Consider the following 20,925-nt stretch of genomic DNA (forward strand, 5'->3'; position numbering starts at 1 on the left):
GGCTAATTCCCAAGTGCTTTTACAGTCCATTTGCAGGAGTTGCTAGCAGGGAAAAAACTCCAACTGCCATTTGTCTTTATGCTGTAGGAACAAACAGCTGCCTAATGTCCCTTTCTGTTTGCAGCACTCTGTTTGTCCAAAAAGTATGTACAATAAATATTGGCAACCTTAAACAAACCATAATATTCTCTTTACACTGGGAGCAGCTGATATATTGTGATATACTGTGAGAATCAGCACTTGGAGATGTGCCAAGAGATAGGAATGGGGACAAGCTCCTAGCCTGGTCATCATCTGTTCTTGCTTTGAGTTGAGTTTATGTGAGACAACGATGTGTTTGGGCAGCTTGGCATCATTTAAAATATATTTAGACCAAGGGTGAAAGTAGTGTATTTCCATTAACCACTTCAGTGCTGTGAAAGGAGCTGGAATCTAGCCCCAAAATAAAACTGACCCTCCATAATGAGCAGATATAGAAATATACTTTATATTTTATATTAAGTCAATAAATTAGCAGATTCAAATTATTCAGTCACCAAGTGAATGCAGCAGATAATCAGAATATATACACACTGATGAGCTGGTGAGCTGCAGCAGAACTCAGCAGTAACCAGGCACATTAGTGGGCTGCTCAAATCAAATCTTTCTAGATTCTCTCTCCTTTTTCTTCCTGGGAGCACAAATTCTAAGGAATTTATTCTAATTCTAAGGAATAAGGAAGTACACACGTATTTTTTTCCCTCATACAATGTGAAACACTGCAAAAATTACACACTAGCACATAAATAAGTAGAGAGGCAGCAAATATGTTGTGTTCAAGCTCTGTGTCTGTTATAAAGGCCCCGCAAGCATTGAGAAGAGGAAAAATCAGACTGATCTAGCCCCCAAAGTGGGCTCTGCTGAGGTGCTTTGTGAGCCTTCCTCCTTTGCCTTGCTCTGTGTCTACGTTTAGGCCGTTGTTCTGTCACCCCGTGACCTCTTCCCACCCGAGAAGGGGAATCAGGATAAAGAAAGGGCACCTGTGGGGTAAAATGAAAACAGATTTAATAAAATAATAATAAATAACTACTATTAACTGCAATACTAATGTGAAGTAGAAAGTTATACGCAGCCCAGAGAGTGGCCGTGAGCTGTGTGCTCCCAGCAGTGGGTGCCAGACGTCCAACACTGTGAGCACCACGGCTCCAGCAAGAGCACGGGAGTCACAGCACACGGGGGAGGAGACCCTGGGGGGCAGAACTGTGGAGGAGAATCCTCCAGGGATAGTGGCCATTAAGGAAGAGCCCCGTCCCCAGCAAACTGCCCGGTTTATAGTTAGGACGGCGTTTATGGTGTGGAATAGCTGTGTTGGGCAGGTTGGATCAACTGCCTGGGGTTTCACCCCTCCTCACCCCAGCACATGACCTTGATCGCTGTGGAAACCCCGATACCATGGCTGGCCACACACTGGGACAGGGTGTCTTATCAACTTTGTTCTCACTTTGTTCTATAATTCTCTCAGAGAGAAACCAGGGTGTTCTCATCTTGCTCTTTACCTCTGGACTCAGCCTGTGTAAAAGTGCATGATCAGGAGAGTGACTTGATGCTTCCAGGCCAAAGATTAGCAATGGGTTTAGATGCAAATCACCATGTTCTACAATCTACCACTTGCCTTGTGTGCCAATCCATGCACTAAGCATATGGCAGCAGAATGCCATTTTCAGCAGTTAACTAAGGAATTCACATTATAATGCTGCAAAACAGCTAAAGTCAGGCAAATTAATTTTGGAGGTAATAAACATATATAATGATATTAACTCTCTAGCAGTTGGCAGATCTTTGAGGTGGACCTATCTCCAGCTTCCCCTCTCCACAAATGTCCCAAAACACAAACTTTTGACTCCAGAAGTTAGATTTTATTAAAACATAAAGGAACACTTTTACATTTTTAAATTATTCTGTAAGATGTTTTTTTCTTTAGCTTTTTTCATTCCTTCAGAGGCCTCTTTCTGTGCCATTCTACTCTTAAGTTGCTTCACCCAAGTCCTCGTGCTTAACTGCACCAAAGAAAAACATCTCATCCCTTTCCACGGGTCCAGATATGGCTGCAGCATCCAAGACAAGACAGAGACAGCTTTCCTCCCTGGTGCCAAACAACACCCCATGTGTTTTACTATATACTCATGATCCAGGGAACATGATACAAGGTAAAAATGAGCAGAAGAAGCACTACCCCTGTAAGCTGAAAAAGGAGGCCCAGTAGCTGTGGCTGGTTTGCCCTGCAGCACTTGGTTAGATGGCTTCTATGTAATCACCACCTTTGTCTTGTTTCCAGCCAGCTTTGTCTCCAGGTAAGTGTTCATTATAGCTGAATATATTTGGCAGTTCTTCATCTTGTGTTGACTTATGCAGGTGAATGAAGGCACACGTGCAAATCTGTAGCATATTAGCATATTTATAAGTTATAAACAAGCTACATTCTCAGTATAGGTAGATAACTAGCATGGTTTATTTTACCAGGGATGTTACAGCCTGTGGAATGTAAGGGATGTAGGTAGTTTCTTCAGAGACAGATGCAAGAGGCTTGTGATTTCACATCAGAGCTTCTGTAGCTTTCAGAGTCTGTGACCCGTGTTGTGGTCTGATGAAGCAAACAGATCTAGTGTCCCGTGTTTGGGTTGCATAGAAAGGGTGAATGCACAAACTTCAATCTCACAAAGCACATTACTTACCTAATTTACTTACAATTTCACCAAACTGATTAAAAACAAAGCCATACTCTATATTTTATGTGATTTAGGCTACAATTCCAGTTAAGTCAACAAATCAGCAGATTCACATTATTCAGTCACCAAGATAATGTGGGAAATAACCAGATTACATAATAAAATAATAATATATATTTTTTTAAATCTTACCTTAGAATTTAATGAAGGTCTAGTTTCATTTTAAGCAGAAAACCCCAGCTACTATTTAGCTGAAGTTTATTGACATAGTTAACATGTTGCTAGAGGACCCTGTCATTACTGGACATAGTTGGCTGTTGAATATTAAGTGTTTATTTCAGTCTTAGGCCAATTAAATGATCCAAGCATGCAAGCACTGTGTCCAGGCTCAACTCAACAAAGTATAGTTATGCAAATGCATGTGCCACATCTTCTGTAAAGCTCCTTGTTAATACATGTTAGCAGTTTCATGTTGCTTTTTGCCATCACTATGCAATAACACAGAATCTTTTTGAAGATCTAGCATGTAGATAGATCATGGTTGAATCATGTCTAGCAGCAGTTTTGAACTGGCACTGGCTTTTTCACTGAGAATATAGCAGTGACAGAGTGCTTTCCATTTTTAACAACTATAAAAGACACAGCTCACCCTCCTCTTCCCTGACTGTGGCTTAATGACGCAGTAAATCCAACATTAGAGTCCAACCAGATGTGCCCTAACCCACTGTCCAAGCTGCAGATCCAGCTTTCACTCATACTGCCAGTTAAAATGCCTTTTAAAGTTTTGTTGATTTTGTACTGACACACTTCCTGTGATTACAGCTACTGTCTGTGTGCCATTGTTGCTTTATGTCAGACCAAGATATTAGCCATCAGCTGCTATAAAACTCGTATGAGCTCCATACCACAGGTACTTAATCATTCAAAGGAAACGTGGTCGTGTGCCCACAGCTGGCTGGAACCAAGCCCCTGTGGTTCGAGATCCAGTAGGGCACAGGTCCAGTAATAAAAACGATGGGAGCAGCTCACACATACAGTGAACATTCACTAAAAATAAGATATTCTTTCACTGAGAAAAAAAAAAAAAATGTTCAAGCAGCTGCTTGATTTCTTATTATCTCTCTCCTTAAAGTCACTCTGGGTTTTTATCACATCAGGTGTTCTTCCCTTGGGGTGAAAGGCAGAGTCTGTAAGGGTCTTGATTGAGAAAACTTAGCCCTGGCTTCTGGCTGAAATTGCAAATGCAAGACCTACCTATCATTGTTGTTTTGTAAAAATAAGTAAGATTTCTTCAGCACAGTATGTCTTTACACCTCTTCTTTTCTTGTCAATCACTGTCAGGTTCTCAGCATTTTTAAAGTACTTCAGATTTTTACTGTGAAGGAGCAGAAGAAATAATAAGAGCTCATAGCTCATCTTATTAGGTTTTGATCTAAAAATCACAAGGCTGGCATTTTATAAGAGGACATTCCACTCAGATGAACAATTAGTTTTCTTGTTCCAGTTATCAAGGGACTTTTATAAAGCCTCCCATGTTTTTCTCATTGTGTGTGAGGGAATATTCAGGCTTGAGAAGACATAGTGCACTATTAATTTTGGTTGCAGAGTTTCAGGGAAGAGTGAGAAGAAGAAGGAGGAGAAAAATGACATCATCACTGCTTTAAGTCAGTTCCTGGACTCCTGGCTCCTTGTGTTCAGTTAGATTTCTGAAAGAGACAATTGCTCTGTGCACTGATTAGCATCTCCACTGCTTTAAGATTGATCTCTGTATTAAAAAAGTGACATATTTTATACAGTCAGGTTTTGCACCATTGATTTGTCTTGGAAGACTGACATGTCTGGCCTGAGCCACCCATGAGCAGTCAGCAGAAGGGCAGCAAGTGATATTTGCATGTGCTGTTGTTCCTTCCTTTGTCTTAAAAGCTGCAGCACGTGTTGATTCAGTTGGAAACCAGACCCTGTAATAGGTACAAATACTTATAATCATTCCGGTCCCAGCTGGTGTTAATGGTTGTCTTAGTTCAACTCAGTAGAATGACTGGAGTTTAAATAGCACGTGCACAGATATTTTTACTATGGTAAATCTCTTTCCCTTGGCTTCTCACAAGATGAAACATCTTAGCATTGCTGCAAGGCAGAGACAAGATATCTGCAGGGAAGAGTAGAGCTTGTTTTGCTGATAAGAAACTCCTTTTTGAACATGAAGTAGCCCCTCCTCTGCGTGTGCACTCTCTTCAGACGTCACAATTTCCCCATTGCTAAAGACTGTCCTGTCAGTTCATTCCTTGTCGGTTTTGGCAGAAGGTGCATCCAAATGAAGTAGGTGGTGAGGAATTACTGCTCTAAGATCCCACAGGGAATGTTGAGCATAGACATTCAAAATGTTCCCCAAGCAAAACCAACACATTGCATCAGTATTTTCTTTGTCAAAGATTTTGCAGAAGTCTGTGGCTTGACAAAGCAACAGTAAATTGTCAATATCCGAAGGCACTTCATCTCAATTCTGGAAAATTGTTGGCTTTTCCACCTCACTGATGTAATTTGGCTTGCTCCACCTTCTTTCCTCTTTCTCTATGGGATAATATCTAAAAAAGGTCTGGTTGTAGGAAGGCACGGTGGCTGCACAGCTGGCATACAGCTGAGGTGTTGGTTCACACTGTATCAGTTGGGTCCAGTGACAGGCAAGACCAAAAAGTGATTTATGACACTGTCCAAGAGATGAAAAGGAATGTCTCACTGGCAGAAAGGAATTAACAACACCACAGCATTGTGGTCTCCAGCTATTTGTCAGCCCAGCCCTCAGACTGCACAGCCACTGAAGATGCAGCTCTTTAACCAGACACTGGGTTTTCAGAGGCAAACTAAACTAAGCCAATGTGAGTCAAAAAGAGCATCCCACCTCCTTTACCTGAGCCCCTGTTGTATTCTGTAGAGAAAGGATAAAATATCCAACTGTGAGAATCTGAGGAAATAATTGACCTTCTCTTTTCAGATGCTACTCTGTATCAGCCCTAGCAAGGTCAGGTATCATACTGCTGAGATTTCAGTAGCATTAGGAGCTTGCTCCAAAAGATAGTGAAATACAGTCTGGGGGAGCATTGCAGTATCTACCCTACAGCTGATTCCAGAACTTCTTTGGGCCCCTGGGGTCACTACAGTTACACTAGGGGAGGTTTAGACTAGATATTAGGAAGAATTTATTTACCAAAAGAGTAGTCAGACACTGGAATGGGCTACCCAGGAAGGTGGTGGAGTCACCATCCCTGGAGGTATTTAAAAACCATGTAGATGAGGCACATCAGGACATGCTCTTGTGGGTGGTGGTGGGTTGTGGTTTTTGTGGTGTGTTGGTTTTTTTTTGGGGTGGGCAGGGGTTGCCAGTTGGACATGGTGATCTTAGAGGCCTTTTCCAACTGTGATAATTCTGTGATTCTGAGATTCAGTATGGGAGGAGTTAGGTGCCTTGGTATGCAATACAAAACAGTCTCCTTGCTGGGGGAAGAAACCACTGCAAGTCAACATGCCCAGTGGGAAGCTGCCTACAAGCAGCTAGAGAAGCTGTGGACAGGAGTGTTCACTGCCTTGATGCACTCAAGGCATAGAGAGCACACAAACAAATCACTGCAAGGCCTCCAAAACCAGAAGGGTTTGTGCAGATGGCAGAAAAGACCTTTACAAGGATCTGTGAGGCAGCTTTTCACAAATAGACAGTTGGTTGGCAGTTCTGTTACTACACAAAAAATAAAGATCTTCATTTTAGTAGATGGAACCAAAACCATAAGAAGAGTTGAATTAGATTGTACAAGTAAGGGCATCAATAGATATAATACCACAGATGTGAATTAATTTGGTCTTGATAACTACAGACCTGCAATATAGTTTTAGGACATACTATCTTTATGGCTTTAAAAAGCTATAAAAAAGCAAAAAGACACAATCCTTATCAAGATGAAAGCAGAGGATGACCTTCCCACATCTAATCTATTTGTACAGATGGACATCATATGGAAAAACAAAAGCAAACTACTTTGCCTCCTCCATGAAAAAGTTAAGGGCTAAATCACTGACATAACCTCACTTTAGGGAATCAAAAGGTAGAGCTTACAGTGAATGCAAGTAATTAATCCCCCAAATCAATAATTCATTAGTTTAACCCAAACTACAGACATCTATTTTTTTTATAATTTATAATTCAGATCAACAGTGATGTAGTTCAAACCTTTTCTCTAAGAAAAGGCAGTAATTCATCCAAAACTGGTAAAACTGAGACTGGTTCAAGTAAAAATTTCTGTTGAGTACCATCAATCCAAATCCTAGGAGGCAGAGAGCACACAACAAAGAGCCTGTGCAGGGATGGCTAAAGGGTTAGAGATGACTCAGTATTTCCCTGCTTCATTGCAAACAGGAAGAGGCTATTTCATAAATCATGTGTCATTTCCATCACTTGAAAGCCCATACGTACACTAACAGGTAATTACAGCAGGGAATCACACACAAGATTTTACATGTTATTAACCTCAAGCAGAGCACAAGTGCTGGAAACACAAATCCTGCAGAAAGCTCTGTACAGTCTGGTGTTGACTGGAAACTGTTCCAGAAGAGCCACAGCACATGCTGGTGTCATGAATACACTCCCATGTCTGCAATAACCTTGTCTTATCCTCCTGACTCTGTTACTCTAATCCCTTAATCATTCCCATGACATTTCTCTGTGTTCAAATACACCAAATGATCTTGCACTACGGACATGGTTTTGGAAACTGGTTCAAGGCTTGATCCCTGCAGCAGAGGTGGATGTGAATCCTACTCGTGTGTGTCTGGCATTGCCTGTGTTTTCTGGCAGGGAAGCCAGAGGTTATCTGCTGTTTGTAGCCTTTATGGAAGATGCCTCTTCAGTCTTTAGCTTAAGTTGGTCACTAGGTTGCTCTAATTCTGCCAACAGAGAGGAATGTCACCTGTTCTAGTAGATACTAACACCTCATCTGTATCTGAAATAGTACAAAATGAAGACTGCTGGTTTTTATTGTTGTTTTTTTGAGGGTTTTTTTGGGGGGGAGGTTTGGGTGTTGTTGTTTGTTTTAAAGAACTTTAGATAGGAATTCCATTTTGAAAACATCATTTCTGAGTTGTAAATAAACTGAAATCAAGGACAAGAATTTTTGCATTTCTGTTCAAGCCTTTTAAAACTACTTAAATACATGTAGGACAATTCTCAACAGGACTTCTAATACAGAATATAAATCACTATATATTGGAACATGACACATTTTCCATCATCACTTACTACTACCTTTTACTGTGTACAGCTTCATAACATCTCCAGCCAAAAACCACCTGAACTACTTATACTTGTGCAATTGCTCCCAGGTGGAATTCCACTGATTTCAGAACACGTAATGACTATCTACTGATCACATAACTGTCACACTTTAGGCATTAGATGTGAAATCAGATGCATAGAATCTATTTGCTACAAACCTGTAAAGATGAGGCAAAGTATTACCCAATATTAGTAACACCAGCTTGTAGACACAGTGGGTGAGATGAGTCTCAGCTAGATATGTAGACTAGAAGTTTAACTTGGAGCTGGTCTAGCCTCTGCTCCCTCTGTAGTCAACAGAAAGGAACAGACACCTCAAGAGACAAATTAGTCTCCCTCTAACACAAGCATGAGAATTGAGCCCATTCCTGTATAATAGTTACTCACATAATTAACTGCCTAGTCATTAACTGTCACACATAGTGAGATCCCACATGGGAATAATTATACATGTACAAATGTTGTTTGGGATCAGGCTCCTGCTAGCTTGTGTTCTGCAAACTTGATTCCTAAATTAGGATAAGGGGCATCAACCTTGGGATGTGTGCAGCCCTCTCCACAGAGGGTAAGGAAAGACTGAGCACAGACTGGACATCTGTTAGAGGCCTGATGTTCAGTGAAATGAATTCCATTTGCTATTAGTGTCTCAAGTTTCAACCCCTAATAAATGCTAGAACACTGACAACTTATTCACAGAGTTATTTCTTTGAAATACATTTGTCTTAAACTGAAGTAGTTCCCAATCCACTGTAACATTATCTTATACCTGTCTTCCTAAATCGAGTTATAATGTATGATTCTTCTCATCTGGAAGAATGATGTCAAAGCAAAATAAACAGTGAGGAAAAGCTCAAATGAAAATCTTTGTTAAATGCTTAATTTCTTATAATTAATAAAGATAAATGGAGGATTAGGAAATAAAGGAAGTACTAAGGTCATCATGCTCAATATTCACCCAGTGAAGTGTTTAAACATTAAAGCAACATACAAATGGTGTTTAAATATTAAAGCCATATATAAATGGTCTTACAGCGACCCTCTGCTGGCAGAGACCCACAAGTACAGTGGACTAGCAGCTAGAGCAGCCTCTCTAATTTCAAAGTGAGCAGGCATCATCACCTCTGACACGCGCTTTGCAGCACAATGTAGTATTTGGCTATCCTGAAGACTTCAGAGGTGTGACCTGAGCAGTTAGAGATGGGGAGAGAAGAAAGATCAAGACCTTCTCCCTCCTGGTTGCGTTACAGGGTGTCAGCAGGTCTGCAAAGATGAACTCTGCTATCCCCTTATTTCCCTTACAGCTGCATCCAACCCAGGTTTAAAACTGGCAGCCACATCCCTAGGAGAGCCTGCAATGGGGGAGAAGACAAAAAGAGAAGGGTTTATGGCTGCTAACACCATCTATATTCTCTTTGCTGCTCTGTAGGCAAAACAGGTGGGCTAGTAAACCACACACCCTGGACGAGCATTGACTTTATAATCACGAGCATGTATTCATTTTACTCAAAATAAAATGCCAATCTAATGTCCCTGTTTTGAAAACCAGGGTTCCTTTTATGACTCTTACTGTTTTCTAAGGAAATAACACAAAGCCACTTTATGTCTTGCACATGGAGAAGTGAGCATATTCAGGGATGCCACAAAACTTGGTATGAGTAGTTCAAACTGATACAATTGTTCAAGAAATTACATTTTACCTACAGATGCCTTCCAAGATAATATTTATTAAAGTGGGAGTGGTAGTCAGCTACATTTATAAGTGCATTACAATGAGGAGGAACCCTACAGAAGTACTGTTAAGTGAGTCTCCTCTTTAAAATGTTTTCAACTAGTTTTCCAAGGGTTTTTAGACATAATACTGTAGGCATAACATTGTAAGAAGGGCTGGGTTTGCTCAGCCTGCTGAAAAGTTTTTGCACTATTGTATTTATAATGGGGACTGGTTAGTTCCCAGCAACAGTGTGGATAGCTGCAAAATGGCACTTGTGTCTTTGAGCTATCTGAGGCAATTGGCTGTGGAGACCTATTTATCCCCAGGTGTTACCAGTTTAGGAAATGGAAAGTGCTATTTTAAAATTTTAAAGGCAAATGTTAGAAAACATGAAACAGGAAACATGGAGAGCACTTTTCATCTACCTTTTAAGTGTCATTTTCTGTGCTCCCCCCCAAGATCGAATAGGAACCAGAAAGATTATCCCTCAAAGATAAGAGATGCCAAACTAGAGTAACAGCAGCCAGATATTCACACCCATGTCCTCCAGTGCAAAACATGGTCCTGAGGTGTAAATGTTTTGCCCACTGAATGTACCAGGAGAGGATACAGATCCTCAGAAGCTTGAGCTCAATAACTCTTGTGGTTTATGACTCAAGGTTAACATTTGTTATTAATATATTCCTGAGTTACCTAATGTGGATACATGCAGCTGTAATATAAAACATGAAAGAAATGCCTGCTAAGAAACATAATTTATATGCCTTTGCATAAAAATGGTCATATTTGTATGAAATGGAGAAACATCGTTTGATTCTAAGTTACACACGTAGGGATTCTCTCGGCCTTATTTAGCCGAAACGTACTAAAAAATAGAAATGGGTCAAACATCTTCCCATTACCACCTGCTCTGAAGGATCCTGAGAAAAAGTGTAGAGCTACCTTCACGTTGTGAGCTCATCAGGGCCTTCTCACTTAGCAGAGGATTACGAACCTCATGGAACATTACCCTGATAGGGCCATGGAAGAATATTTGATCAGGGTTCCACTAAAGAGAAGAGCAAGTCATGCAGGGCTCTTTGTCAAATTTAGCAGAGGTCACACATAAGACTCTACAAATGTGTTTCTTGGACCTTGTCCATACTAACATTCCCTTTGTTACAAACCATGTAGGGACCAGCAGTATTCTTCCTCAGTCAGCTAAGTCCATCTGCTGGCATGCCAAGCCACAGCCAGGCCTCCTCTATCGAAAGACTGCTGGTGCTAAAGGGCCTTATTAGAGCAGCTGTTTCCAAACAAGAATGGGAATGAGCTTCAGGAAGATGGACATAGAAGGCAAGGGGACAGAAAGAGACAAAGGCATAAGACAGCACCTCTTGAAACCTCTGTCCCTTCACCTCCTCCTCCACAGCGTGCTGCTGTCCCACCAGCCAGGGCAGAGGGTGGGTGGAGAGCAGCATACGCTCAGAACCCTGCACCACCTCTGGAGCTGTTGAAGACATCACAGTAGAGAAGAAGGAAAGGACAGCTCTTTCTTCTGAGCTTTCTTTTTTCTTCTTCATGATGATGGGATGCAGGAGCTGAAATTCTGCAGCCACCAGTATCATCAGCTCCACATGGCTGAACAAATGGGGAATTATCCCAGGGCTTCTCACACACATCAGAGCATAACCTAGGCAGAACAGAGTGTGATGTACTCTGTATGTGTGGTAGGGAGATACTACAGAAAAGGAAAAAAGCCCAAGTTTGGAAAACCTGGCTGTTGGCACAAAGCTTCCCTGTACTAGCTAGAAAGATGGTGACCAAAACCAAATGCCATTTGTGGGTAGTGGGCATAAACAAAATAACGCCTTGCATTCCCTGCTATGTCACTGAGTGCTGAGCAGTAAATTCAGGGTAGCCATCCTGCTGCATCCCACAGAGGAGCACATAGAACACAATCACAGCAAGGGAAAATTCAGGTGCACGTTTCCTTTGGCTGGATTAAGACTGACAAGATGACTGCATCCAAGAGGCAGATCCACCCACAGCAGAGAGCAGGGCTGAACGTACAGGCAGGTAGGCATATTCCAAACCAAGGCTCTTGGCTGTTGATACCTGTACCTAAATTTACCTTCAGGTAACAGAAAGCCAACTATAGCAAAAGGTGGGGATATCTGAGATACTGTCAAGCCCACTTGAACGAGGCTGCACCACCACTCAGAATGAATGGCAGCAACGTTGCCCACCCTGGAGAGATGCAACATTGAGGTGTTGACAGAAACTTGTGAGAGACCCCACACATACCTGCTTCTGTGGCCAAGCGTGTCACATGCCTTGGTGCTCATGACAAGGTTAATCCACTAACCTCCTCAAGGACAAGAGTTTAAAAGACAAGCATGATTAGAAACTTTAACTGAACAAGATGATTCACACAAACTCTATTTGTTGGGGACCAGACTGTCACATTCAATCTGTTCTCAGGAGGGAACAGCTACTCCATCCCAGGAGTCTGCTGGCAACACAGAGCTTCTCTATTTTTCTGTAATTCCCCAGGGTTACTAATATATAAACTTTTAATTAGTAAGTTAATATATATTCATAAATACATACAATATAAAAATGTATTTAAATCTATACATTTATACACAAACACAAATAAATCTACTTCCAGGTAGGTATTCATAAATATATTTACACTATAAAATAATTAGAAGTTAAATATATTTAACTATTTATAATGAAGAGTAAGCAAAGTAATTTATTTAATTATTAATTTATTTTAATTGGACCTACTAAAATAAATTCTCTTTCCTCACTCGTTTCCAAGAGGTACCTCTGGGATGGTGTTTGCTCCAGTCACAATCTGCCCTGGAGATGAGGGGACCTCTCAGTGGGCAGGAACTTACAGGAGGTTAAATGGACCTCACCAAAATGAGGTAGTAAAGCATGACTGCCCTTCATCCCCAGGGAGATGTAGTACCCATCCCTCTGGCTGTGCAACACCCTCCTGACAAGCACATGGGGATAGCATCTGCCTCTACTTCTCCTCATTTGTTTTTCCAGGAAGGTTAACAGCAGCAATAACCTAAACTCTTAGGGGACACAATTACTATTTTAGTTGACATTCGCCAAAGCAAATACTGCGAAGCCACCGCACGTGTCACTTCACAGCAGCTGCCACCACATCATCCCCATCAAAGGACATTCACTGCTATCAAAATGGAGGCAGTAAATCCTATTTGCATTGTAAGAGTTTACAGTGGAGAAGCTGCCTTCACTCATATCAGAAGAACTGCAAAATTGTTGACATGGAAAACAGAGCTCAGGCGTTTCATCTATCACATGTGAAACATTTTAGTGCCTAGTTACCTGCTTGCAGTTCTACTCTGCCATTAATTACAAAAGTGTGCAGGGGGTAACACTACTCCCTAAGCATGAGAAATCAGTTCCACTGCAAGGTAACAAATTGGTACCCTCCGCAACAGTCATACAAGGCAAAATTTAGGGCTAAACTGCTCCACGTCATACTTTAGGTCTCTTCTCCCACTGGGATTTGTCCAGACTACATCTAGCAGACACCAGTGCTGCTTCCAGAATCACAGAATGTTAGGGGTTGGGAGGGACGTCTGGAGATCATTGAGTCCAACCCCCCCTTGCCACAGCAGGACCAAAAATAGGGCAGGTCACTCAAAAATGCATCCAGATGGGTCTTGAAACTCTCCAGAGAAGCTGACTCCACAACTTCTCTGGGCAGCCTGTTACAGTGCTCTGTAACTCTCAAAGTAAAGTTCTTCCTCATGTTGAGGTAGAACTTTCTATGCTCTAGCTTGAATCCATTGTCCCTTGTCCTATCACAGGGCACAAGTGAAGAGGTTGTCCCTTCCTTCTTGACACCCAGCCCACATTAATTAGATCTCCTCTCAGTCTTCTCCTCTCCAGACTAAAAAGCTCCAGGTGTCTCAGCCTTTCCTTGTATGACAGATGTTCCAGTCCTTTAATCACCCTCATAGTCTCCATTGGACTCTCTCAAGTAAATCCCTGTCCCTCTTGATCTGGGGAGCACAGAACTTGACACAACACTCGGGGTGGGGTCTCCTAGGGCTCAGTAGATGAGGAGGAGAACCTCCCTCGACCTGCTATACATTCTTCTTAATGCACCCCAGGGTGCCATTAGAACTTCCTAGCCACAAGGGCACACTGCTGCCCCATGGATAACTTCTTGTCCACAAACATCAGGGTTTCTCAAGCTGCCACTGCCTGGTCAGATGCCTGCACGCAGCAAAACATTTCACTGGGTCATGAGACCTAAAGCACAAAGACATGGTTAACAAAAGCATCTGTGTGCACAAGGGACACGCCCCTGCTGCTCCTCCCCCACAGAACAAACTGCATCCTTAGATATCTTTAATGAGTCAAGAAGCTTCAGGAACAAACCCAAGGATTTTTTACTTCAGCTGTGCCCCTGGCCATCTATTTTTGGTGCCGTGTTGTAAATGCTCTAAACCAGCTCCCTAACTTGATCCTGCTTTTAGAAAGCTACACAACTACAAACCTCACTTCCCCCCTGAGCCATGGAAAAACGTACACAGGCCAGGGAGGGTGTGCACACTCTTAAGATGCTGGTATCTCACTATGCAACTCCAGATACTTGTGTAGGCATGAAAGGGAACACTGTACTGTGGCACAGGACGGCAAGGGGCAAGAGATAACACCAAAGTCCATAAGCCAGCAACACCACCAAAGCCTCTGCGACTACATTTTCTGAGAGCTCAAAACTGCAAGCTGAGGTTACGCCTCCTGGGCGTGCACGCCCAAAAAGGCTCAACTGAACAGTATTGACATGGATGAATCCAAAACCTGAAGATAACTCTGCTTTGAGCAGGGTAGCTTAGTCAGCTTCATACATCTGTGCTGAACATTTTCTCCTATATTCCAGCATGTCAGATCCATTGACATGTGAAAAACATATCCCCCTCACCTTGAGAACCCAGCATCTTGTGGTATGCCCAACAGCAAGGTTTGGAAGAGATTCTGGGCCCTGCAAGTCAGTATGTAAAGAGATTGATCCTCATGTGTCCATTTTGAAGTCTTTGCAAGAGCAGCATAATGCTGTACTTTGAGTTGTGCAACAGGAAACCAAAGGCTGCAAGAGTAGCCACTGAATTCACAGCGAGGAAGGAGGCTCGTGTCAACCTGACGTGCGTGGACTGGGGCCAAGAGGTAAAGGTTAGCTGCTTCCCAGCAGTCCACCACATTATATTCTTAGGACACTGCATGTAAATAACTGGACAAAACGGAATGAGTGAAGCCACCCGAGTGGAAACTTGGCTGGGAACTAGAGATACTGTTGTTCCTAGTTTTCCAGGAATATGTATTTGCAGAGAAACAGTAAAAAGCAAACAGCGATTATCGGGCCATGGAAAGGAGCCAACCAGCACTAATGTACAGAAAAATGGAACATTTGGATAGCCAGCAGAGTCCAATGCCAGGAAGAGGGGCAAAGCAAGGGAATTCTGGGCATGGGAGTTGCTATCAAATCATGCTGTCCCTGGTGGTGTGTGCTTTTTCACAGTGCAGTGTTACTTACCCAAATGGAAATGGCTTGTGTGTGTTCAGGAATGCTCTGACTTGTTCAGGTACTCACACTGCCAAAGCTTGGATTTTAAGCTGAGTCATATAGGAAGCAACGTAGGATTTTGTGTCACTGCATCCAAATAGCCAGAGAACGTGAGAGCACTAGCATGCACTGGGGACTCCAGCATATTCATTTAGTTGTAGAGCTTCCTAGAAAGTAACTATTGGCACACAACTTGACATGTAATTCCAGTTGTTAAAACTGGATTTTCACCTGTGCTTACTGCTTTCACACTCCCCCTGCCAGATGCTTTTTCCCTACAAACCTCAAAACAAGAACAGGGACAAGTGTTGGAAGACTGCCATAGCTGAAGGCTCACAATGCCTTTGTCACTGCATTAGTTCCCTAAATGTATTTTTTTTCACATATTCCAGATATTTTTAGTGGGCTTTCCATTTCAGTAGTTCATGTGACCCTTAAAATTCCCTGGTGCCTCCCACCACTTTTAAAGGAGCAAAATCTAGTACCATGCTCGAGGAGTTTACAGCTCATGGATTACTGGTCTAGCAGACAGGCAAAGCAGTGACCAACTCAGGTTTGCTACAACAGACCTTCCCAGGAGAAGTGACACCTGAGTTAGGTCCACACCAAGCACAACCTCAGGGTCCTACCCCTACCTGCTTCATTCAATACAGGGTTTTACCAAGCTTTGTGCTGAAGAGAGCAGTGCAGACACCAAGTGCATCTGACCGAGGACAGCCCAAGCATTTTCCCTGTTCCAGGTGAAGTGCTCAGGTGCACCTGCTGTGTATATTAAAGCTAGACCACAGCCAACCCAAGGACTCATGTTTGTGTGCCACCAATCCACAGGTGCAGGCAGCCGATCTTCACTGCAGTGCTGCCATCAGCCAGGGAAGGGAGCTCTGCAGGAGTTAGGTGGACCAAGTGAAGATGGGATTTTTAAGAACAAGAAAAACTTGAGAACTGAAGCCACTGAGGTGGTTGTGAACCGGGTAGTTCCACATATGTGCTCACATGAAATGTGTCTCCCTACAACCCCATGGTTTCAACAGCCATCTTGTGTCATCCCATCTCAGAAGATAGACCCACACATCCCTAAGAAATGGCTGCAGAACATACTCAACTTTTGAGTCTTCTCTATTCAGGAAGTCTCCCCACTGCTAGTGTGCCTTCTTAAACTGGAGCTTCTCAAAATGGGAATCCCTTGTACTCCAACTACCTGCAGTTGCTCCAAGGCCCATCACAGCACTCTGACTAGCACTTTTAGGTCCTCTACTCCAAGCCCCTTCTGCAGTACCTACAGTAAAAATTTCCTGTTTCAGCATTAGATGAGCTGTTATTTAAATTCAAGGGAGTTAAAAGTTGTGGAATAAACTGAATTTTTCTCCAGTTGAGTGAGTTCTTTCAGGTACCAGTTAAGAGCCCAGGGATGTGCAGCACCTGACTGCTCTTAAGAGCACACTTCTTGTCCTGAAAGATTAAAAAAGTTAACATTAGTCCATAAAGTTATTTTCAGAGCTTTACAAATCTTTTGGGGTATGCAGGAATACTAGGTTCTTGGTTTAACAGCTGCGTCCCCACAATTTCACTGAGAACACTCAGAGAGGCACAGAACCCTTCCACTCTTACCTGCTTTTTCCCCATGCTTTTCTAGTTTATTAACAAAATAAAACAATGTCTTTTTCTGTAATGCTGTAGTTAAAATATTTGGGAACACCACCATGATACAAAAATACTTACCTATTTTACCCACCTGATTTCAGAATCTCACCTTGCAGCTCCAGTAACTCTTTGGGAAATGGCTCCATAGGAGACAATTAAAGACAACTGCCCTTTTATACCTGCTTCTTCAGTCTCCAGAATCTGAGCAACTTTAACATGAAAGAGCTCACACCCCTCCCCCTTGGCTTTGAAGTGAGCAGTTGGTCAGTGACACTTCACCTCTCCTTCCTCCAAGCGGACTGTAAATAATGAAATTTTATACCTGAGATAATTAAGCAAATGGGGTTTTGAAACAAAACTTACGTGTGAAGAGTAGCGTAGATGGTGTCACTCACCCTTGCAAACCTCACTGCTCTCCCTGTTCAAGAACACACATTTTTTTAATCCATCTAATTTGCATACTAGGCTGGAAATTTACACAGCCCAGAAAATTTCCAGGAACAGAGAGAGCTTCAGCATCCTGCCAGTCCTCCATGCTGCTCTGACAGGGATTTTGACACCATGGGAGCAGAACATCGGACACCTTAAAAATTAGGTTATCACATAACGTATTTGTATAATTAATCTTATAAATATAAATCTGTGTATTTCTCATAGGCACTTGAGAGCTGGTTTTGACAATGATTTCAACAATTCAGAGCATACAAACCCTTAAAGTTTTCACCAATTCTCTTCAGAATGAAAACTGAGATATGAAGCCAGGTTTCTACATACAAACTTCAATTGAGAAATTTCTTCTTTAAGCAGAAACATCACACATTCCTACTCATCCTCATCTTCTACACCCCTCCTGCAGGGTTTTCCAACTGTTTCTCCTGGTCTTCAAGACACTGGATGGTTGCTTATCGGAGTCCACTGTGACCCAAATATCTTTGAGAAACAAAGACAACCCAGTTTCTGCAGTGTAGGAGGTCAGCACGGCAGGCCCAGCACAAATGTATCAGCTTCATTTGCTCTGGACCACAGAGACACTGAAGCTTGCATTAACAGTATTAAACCACAATATACCCATGTCTTTAAGAGATGCAAAAGGCAGGCTTTCAATTCTATCATCACCTTAACTCTTTCCATATGAAATGTTGAGACAACATTTAGTTCTGTAATATGACCAGAAGCTTCTCATGGATCTTCCAATTAAGTACTGTTGGGTCAGAAGACTTGGATATTCTGCTCACCTGTAAGTACTAATTACCAAGTCTGAGACATAAAAGACATCATCATTAACAGCTTTGACAAGCTGGGATCAGTAAGTATAATCCATACCCTGAGAAACATCAGACATTCCCAAAACTGCTGAAAGTGAACTACACACACACAAAAAACAATGTAGTCTCTTGCATCAGGCATTCATTTGGGTAGTTCCTGAGGTCAAGTCCTTTGTTCTGCATTTCAGTCTGCTCCAGCAGCTCCTAGCTGAGAGATCAGTGGTATTTACATCTTCAGATACAGAAACATGGCATAAACAATGACATAAAAACATCTGTAAAGCAGATGCATCCTTGTCTTCTCTGCAGAGCAGCAGCACTGACACCAGGGGGAAAGGGAGGATGAAAGGGAATCAGTGCAGGTGAAACCAACCGATTGTAAACCAGTTTAAGTAACAAAGCATCCTATCATTAGGCCAGCAGACTTGGATGAAGACTTCTGCTGTCAGTTAAAAAACTGACAGAAAAATCTCCCCTCAATTATCCCACTTCAATACTTACCATCATCACTTGTTATCAGCTGCAGAGATATAAGCATAGGCTTAAAGTCTACAGTGGGCAACTGCTGTGGCAGAAGTTATCATGCCACTGCCCCCTTTTTTGCCCACAGCACACCTCATCTGAAGGTTATCCCTGTAGAGAAGAAACAAAAATAGGAAAGAAAGAAATAAATGGAGCTGTATTTGTAATTCAGAAATCTTCAGAGGTATGCAACTACTACTGAAATTGTAACAGCAAAAAAGCACAACACATTCTCCACTGCTTTTCTTCAGTGATGAATATGGCAAAAATGGGTAAGCTGGGGGTGAGGAGAAGCACCTCCTGTCTCAGGACACCAGACATTTTACAGGAACGCAGGCAACTGGTCCAGATTCTTTAACTGGAGTGAGCTGGATTTAAGGAGACAGAAGAATGACACGCATTGCATTGCTGTAGTATCTACAAATCCTGAAAGGCTGCAAGGGTCAGGTTATGCAATTTCTAACTGCATCACAGAAAAACCTCATTACACCCTTTCTCCATCACTTCCCTCTGCGTGTATCCTGGGGTAAACAGACTACCCCCATGCAGTTACTGCAAGGCAATATCCTGAGCAACTGCAATGTACTTACCTCCAGGAGGAGCCCAAGTGTGAAATAAAAACCGATAACCCCTTTCTTCCTGAGCTATACCACTACTGGACTTCAGCCAAGACCTCCAGTAAGCCTGCAAAACTCTTCATTACTCTTTTACATGGAGCATCTTCTAAACTAATTAACCACTTAATTTCTAGTTAATGGCCGATTCCTGTGAAGTGTTATTTTACAAACCATGCAATACTTTTGAGTGTCCTCTCTCTCGTTTTCAAGCAAAGTTCTTCCACACGTTATTTCAGGGAGCTTCAGTCCCCTTAAGCCTAACAGAAACTTATCTCCCTTTTGGTGAACAGATCATTTCTCATTGTCCAAGACAGAAACTAGCAGAAGCAGGGATTATGTTCAGTACAAGAAAGTCTAAAATTTGCTGCTCAAAATCGAGCTTCTCCCTACACGTTCAGTATACTGAACTTCAGAGAGCACTTAAGTCAGCTGGCTAAGCCACGCGAACATCGGACAGCAAGGACAGGTAAGAAAACAGGGAAGCTGAGAGAGATCCTACACCGTCTGGCTTTACGTCTCTATGGACATCCTTGAGGACAGCTGCCTTGAGAAGAGAGCAAAGCTCCTCCTGCCGGTCACACTAAGCCACATATTTATGATATCCAAACACCATTAGTGCAGTTCTCAGACATCACACACAAGCCTCAACGTTTACAAGAGCCCCAGATCAACAAGCGCAGGCTCCTGCCTCGCCTGCGTCAAGCGCACGTCCCAATCTGCTCCCTGTTGAGGGCCTCCCCAGCTAAGGCCACGCCAAGAGCTCAGCCCTACTCTTCAAACGACAGCCTGCTCTTCACCCCAGGCAAGCGCCAAAGCCCTCGTCACTACCCCCCTCCCCGCACAGGGCCCCTCTCCCCGCAGCGTGGCAGGGGCACAACCCCGAGAGCCTGCAGAGCCTCCCCCTCCAGCCCTACCACCACCGCAGCCCTCCCGCCCGCCAGCAGAAGCCCCTTCCCACCGCCCCCCCACCTCCCCCTCCTTCCACACACCCACCTCGGCGGGCGCTGCTCCCGCGACCCCCGGCCCGCCCGCCCCCAGCCCCCGCACACGGACTCGCCAGCCCCGGGAACAGGCTCCCGCACAGAAGAAAAGCCCCTACCCTACCAAGAGCCGCCGGGCACCGAGGGAGAACCGGCCGTTACGCGACACCCTCCGGGGGCCTCCACCACCCGCCGCACCCCAGCATCCGCTTCTCGGCCTCCCCGCTTCCCTCTCACCCCAGCACACAAGCTCCTTCCGCCCGCTGAACCAACACCTGACTTCCACCCTCCCCTTGTTTCCGACATCTTAACCCGGTTCCCCGGCCGCTCATCCCGAGCTAAAATCGACGCACGCCACAAACATGGCGCCCGCCACCTCGTCCTCCCCCACCCCCCCACCCTTCCGCTCCCCACTGCGGCCGCCCAGCGCGGGGCGTGCCGGGAAATCGAGTCCCTGCCCCTCAGGCTGACACGCACCGGCCTCTCACAGAAAACTACAAGCCCCAGAAGTCCTAGCGGCCGGCGGGCGTCAGCCAATGGGGAGACGCGGTGGCACCGCCCCTCC

The 20,925-nt window shown here is 43.5% G+C and overlaps 1 long non-coding RNA gene across 7 annotated transcripts; it reads right to left on the minus strand.

Moving 5' to 3' along the window:
* Nucleotides 1-1,873: 1,873 nt before the first annotated feature.
* On the minus strand, nt 1,874-20,716 carry LOC127385376 (uncharacterized). Of its 7 annotated transcripts, none has more exons than XR_007889662.1 (3): nt 20,636-20,716; nt 15,306-19,131; nt 1,874-12,086 (listed from the first exon to the last, which is right to left on the minus strand). It is a non-coding gene; the product is annotated as an uncharacterized LOC127385376 (long non-coding RNA). The 7 variants fall into 7 exon arrangements; XR_007889657.1 differs by having other exon boundaries at nt 20,598-20,716; XR_007889660.1 differs by having other exon boundaries at nt 20,485-20,716.
* Nucleotides 20,717-20,925: the final 209 nt, after the last annotated feature.

The sequence above is a fragment of the Apus apus genome, chromosome 1, assembly GCF_020740795.1.
Source record: "Apus apus isolate bApuApu2 chromosome 1, bApuApu2.pri.cur, whole genome shotgun sequence".
NCBI classification, from domain to species: domain Eukaryota; kingdom Metazoa; phylum Chordata; class Aves; order Apodiformes; family Apodidae; genus Apus; species Apus apus.